Consider the following 6000-nt stretch of genomic DNA (forward strand, 5'->3'; position numbering starts at 1 on the left):
CAATCATATATAATAAAATCATTACAACAACACAAAACCTAATTAGCTGTTGCGTATGATATGATTGCAATATCGCTACGTGATCGGAATCATACCAGAATTAATCCGGCATAATATAATTGTGGAAATATTGAAATGAATCGGCGTGAGAAATGAAACAGAGAGAAGAAGATGCTGGAAACGATTAATTAAATCGATATGTATATTATTATTATTATTATTCGTGTATATGTTATGTATCTATAGGTTTCTTGTAGCTCTTCTTTCATTTTGTTCCGTTTCTTTCTTATTTATTATTCTTCTCTCACCAACTTTCACAATTACGTGTCTAATACTTTTCCTATTCACTCTTATTTTCTTACCTCCTTGACACCTTTTTACAAATAATGAAAATATCTTTCTGGCTCCTTCTCCTGTTCCATGAATCTAATTTGCATGGCTCGTCGAAATTTGTCACATTTATTTAAATGTTTAAATCTTGCATGTGTCACGCTATGGTTTGCATTTCTTGTCATTTGGGTCCACTTGACTAAATTACACCGTTAGTACTTATCTGTCAAATTAAAAACGCACTATCCATGACACACGGTTTTAACCAAGCCATTATGTATATTATAGATTGTTAAAAGGTATAATGGATTGGTGAGACCTGAGTACCTGGACAAAGGTCTCTTTTATGGTTTTAACCAGGTCGTTACATTTTGTTTACAACAAAATACATATGGATAAACTTACTTACAAACAGTAAAAACTGTATAATGTATTGCTTAGAACTAAATGTATGAAAATTTAAAGTTTGTTTGTTCATACACTTATCAACCAACCCATTTGTAACTTTGTTTAGAATTGAATATATGAATAATAATAAACTTTGTAAAAGAGAAGTATGGTGGATTGGCTAGAAGTGAACATATACGGATTAACTTTGTTTGTTCATACAGTTTTTAACCAACTCATTGGACTTTGTTTATGATTGAAAATATGGATAAACTTTGTTTGTTAATTAGCTCATTACAGTTTGTTTTAGTGTTGGGAAAATGAGTGAACAAGGAGGATTTTTTCCAAGTGTCAAAGTGATTTTTCGTCAACTTCGGACACATAAATTTATAGCATACTTCTGTTATTATAAGTTCTGGCCATTTTGTTTGGCTTCTATGACTTGAGAGTTTCGCAAAAAACAAGACAATGTCAAAATGAAGCTAAGATGAATGAGATATTGATGCTCGAAGTTGAGCGTATGAAGTTGTGAAAGTTGTGAATATTAGGAAATAAACAGAGGAATACTACTTGTTCGCTTTAAAATGAGACAGACACAAGTCTAACCCTAAAGAGTGTGAAGCATCCATAACTCGCACACGCGTGCGTGGCATGGGCGAAAAGCGTAATGTGGTGCTTTGGAGGGTTGGGTCAAGTCAGGCGTGGGACTAATGATGTCATCACTTCTTGCGAGTCCAAGTCAGAAACAACCGTTGACATCATTAGTTGCATCTGATGACATCATCAACTACTAAGCTATGTGTAATGGAAGGGCTACAAAATGGGGCGACTTGTGACATGTGTCGCCCAATCAACAAAGATCGGGATTTTTGTTTTAGGGGTGTCATGGTGTTGTAGTTTAATATATATATATATATATATATATATATATATATATATACAACACATACTATTATAATAATAATAATAACCCTCACATCCACCGGCGACAATTAGACCCCCCCCACTTGTCGCCCCAGGGGGGGGGGGCTCCAATTTGTAGCCCAAAATCGCTCATTTCCTCGCCCCACTACGCATACCCTAATGTGTTTAGCAGTTATTTGTGGCAGCAGTGGTTTGAACCATTAGTCACTTGACTGAGCAGCCGCGTCGAGCCATCAGTTGTTTGACTGTAGTTGTGGTTCGAGCCATCAGTTGTTTAGCAACAATTGTTTCCGAATCAGCTGTCGTCAGTTGTTTGGCAACAATCGTTCGCTGGTCAATTCTTTCCAGATCAGTCGTTTGGATTATCAGTTTTTGAGTATTATCTGTTTGTTTCTTTAATTTTTCAGGCCATTTGTATAAACTAATCAGTTGTTCCATGCAGATCATGGGTGTATGAACTACAACAGTCTGTTCAATTCATTTAAATAAATTAAAATGCATTGAAGATACCACACCCCAACCTAAGGCGGAAGTGTCGGGGCGTGAGCTGATTACTTGTCACACCCCGACTTTGGGCCTAGGCGTGTGACACTGTGACCAATAGTTGATACCTGTTTTGTAAATATATTTAATGGGTAAATTTTAGCTGAAGACTTAAAGTTAATTAAAATATTAATTTACATTGAAAATTTACCTGGTAATTAAATACCCAATTATTCGTTTACAAAATACATGTTTATATTACAATGATTTTTAATATAAAAAACTGAGCCATCTTGTTAAACGATTCTAGCTCCATGATGACTCCAATACTTGCTACTTCTTATAAGTACTTAATTACCTACATTAGGTGGAAAAATACGTCAGCTATGTGCTGGTGAATACGTATGACTCCAAAAACAATTAAATAACAGTTACAATACAAATATAATTTTCTATAAAAGCTCAGCAGAAATATTTCTACTTCTGGGATTTGTACCACTACCTCACACACACAAAAGTGTTCCCCGAGCCACGTAGCCCCTAATGGAGAACTAATTATGAATGTTAGCCCGCAGCCAAGTAGCCTTTGACTGTTTAGGCTAGATAGTTATGTATGGATCCAGACACACGTGTAATTGGTCTGAGTTGCTTTTATTTTCTATTTTGTATTATAACGTTTTAGAGATCACGTAATCTCATGTAAACGTTGACTGAATCTTTAAGATAAACAACCTGTTCATCTTATAGAATATAAATATGTTTTGACTGTTTGTAAAGATTTAACGTATTCACATGTACTGTCGGTGTGCGTTTGAAAATCTTGACTGTGAATGAGAATGATATTAACCTATACATAAATAGGTTTGTATCAACATATCAAATGGTGTTTCCTGATTAAGCTATTGCCTTTAAGATCAACCTTGATAAAGTTTTTAACTTTACTTTTGAATGAAATCACTTGATTTTATGTGATGTTTGATATAGCATGCATTGGATTAATAGGTTCTAAAACGTTGGTGAGTTTCTCTAGGTAAGTAAACGGGTCCTGCAGTTGATTGGTGTCACACCCCAACTTTGGGCCTAGACGTGTGACCACAAGTTGGTACCTGTTTTGTAAATATATCAGAGTTTATGGATTGATTTTAGCGGAAGACTTTAGGTTTGAAAATAATATTAATTTACATTGAAAACTTACTTGAGAGTTAAATACCCAAGTATTCAGTTTACAAAATCTTTGTTCATAATACAAGGATTATATTTTATAAAAAACGGAGCCGTCTTGTAACGCGCTTCTATCTTCATAATGCTCCAATACTTGCTATTGCTACTTATGCTTAATTACCTGCAGTGGGTTGGAAAAATACGTCACGCTATATGCTGGTGAACACGTATGACTCTATAAAACACTTGAATGACATTACTATACAAATATAGTTTTCTTGACAAGATCATCGGAAGCATTTCTACTTCCTGTATATGTACCACTGCCCTACACACACAATTATTCTCGAGCCACGTAGCCCTTAATGGGAACTAGTTATGGCCGTTAGCCAGCGACCACGTAGCCTTTGACTATTTAAGCTGAACAGTTATGTTTGGATCCAGACACATGTGTATTCGGTCTGAGTTGATTTTATTTTCTACTTTGTATTATAATGTTTTAGAGAATCATGTAATCTCATGTAAACATTGACTGACTCATTAAGACAAACACATGTTCATCTTATCGAGTATAAATATGTTTTGGCTGATTGTAAAAGGTTAACGTATTCACCTGTACCATCGGTGTTGGAAAACCTTGACTGTGAATGATTAGGAATGATATTTAACCTATACATAAATATGTTTGTATAATTAACTGAATGGTGTTTTGATTAAGCTATAACTCTTAAGCTTAACCTTGAAATTGTTTGTCTTTGATTGTGAATGAAAACACTTTGTTTTTATGTGACGTTTGACGTAGCATGTTTTGGCTTAATAGGTTATAACACGTTGGTAAGTTTCTCCAGGTAAGTAAACGGGTCCCTCGGTTGATTGAAATTTGTACAAATTACTTTTCCTTAGGCAAAAAACTTACTACTAGTGATACCACCCTTACAGTTACTACATGCCCGTTAAAATATATCTTTGTTTAACATTACTTTGCTATGAAGTAACGTTTATGAAAACTCGTTTATGAATGTGAATGTTTACAAAATACTTTCAGGTTAAAGGCCATAGCTTCGATTGACTGTCTAAGCTATAAATTGAATAACTTAAACGTAACTCCTACCTTATATGGATACTTAGAATGATAATAAGAAAAAGGCAGGATCTTGATCTACTCACTTATTTGATTGCTACTTGATTATAACCTTGTTACTTGCACGGACTTTGAGAAAATGGCACGTCGGCTCGTTACGGGAATAGGGCACACCTTTCTATTCTAAACGTGTGAATGTGGAGGTGTTGTGGGATGAGAATGGCTCTAAACCCGTCACCCCCTTTTATAGACGATTTCTAGACCCCATTGCTATACGCCATGGGTTTTCTCACACCCGTCGCGTATCGCGACGCCGCAATCTGACGCCGCCATACCAGCTCGTGACATGTAGCCTGTCATATCGTGCCACGTGTTGACACGTGGTTGGTCCAGTGACTCAGCATTTGTCATCACGCTACGCGATGATCCCTTAAGGTGAGTCATCGTGCATCGCTAGCCGCCCAAAACTGGGTCTTTATGCCAGTTCATAGCGCTACGCGATGGGCTTCATGCCTGCCCCATCGCGTATCGCGATGGATGAAGATTTCAGATTTTACATTTTGGTCCCTATACTTTATAAGTTAGTTATTTTTGGTAAATTCTTATAGGGTTAAAGATGCGGTGTTACATCCTCCCCACCTTTTGAATGATCTCGTCCTCGAGATTTATTGGAATAGATAGGGATACTTGTTTTTCATTTCTGACTCGAGCTCCCACGAATACTCGGGTCCTCTTTTTGAATCCCATTTGACTTTTACGAGCTTGAGTCGCTTGTGCTTGAGAAACTTGATCATGCTATCTTCTATTAGAATCGGTTGTTCTACAAACTTAAGCTTCTCATTGATTTTAACATCTTTTAATGGCATGGCAAGAATTTTGTTGGCTAGAAACTTGCGTAGATTGGATACGTGAAACACGTCGTGAATGCCTTTCATTTCATCGGGTAACTCTAGTCGGTAAGCAACCGGTCCGATTCTTTCAAGTATATTGAATGGTCCAACGAATCGTGGACTCGGTTTCCCTTTCTTCCCAAATCTTACTTCACCTTTCCAAGGCGATACTTTCAACAAAACTCTATCTCCCTCTTTGAACTCCAATGGCTTGCGACGAACGTCCGCATAGCTCTTTTGTCTATCTCTTGCTGCCTTTAATCGTTCACGGATTTGTATAACTTGATCAGTGGTCCTTTGAACAATTTCGGGTCCATATAACCGACTATCACCTATTTCAGACCATCATACAGGTGTTCTACACTTCCTTCCATACAACGCTTCAAATGGTGCCATTTGGATACTAGTATGATAACTATTGTTATACGAGAATTCCATTAAAACAATATGAGTGTCCCAACTTCCTCCTAAGTCGATGACACAGGCACGAAGCATATCTTCTAAGGTTTGAATCGTACGTTCACTTTGGCCATCAGTTTGGGGATGGTATGCAGTACTTAGGTTTAGTCGAGTCCCCATTGCCTTTTGAAAGCTTGACCAAAAATTTGAAGTAAAACGGCTATCTCTATCGGAAATGATGGATAGTGGCACACCATGCAAAGATACTATGTTTTCAACGTATAATTGTGCTAACTTATCCATGCTAAACGTTTCTTGTATCGGAATAAAATGAGTAGACTTGGT

The sequence above is a fragment of the Bidens hawaiensis genome, unplaced genomic scaffold (assembly GCF_021521415.1).
Source record: "Bidens hawaiensis isolate Kalapana, Puna unplaced genomic scaffold, B.hawaiensis_p1.1 tig00002866_1, whole genome shotgun sequence".
NCBI lineage: Eukaryota > Viridiplantae > Streptophyta > Magnoliopsida > Asterales > Asteraceae > Bidens > Bidens hawaiensis.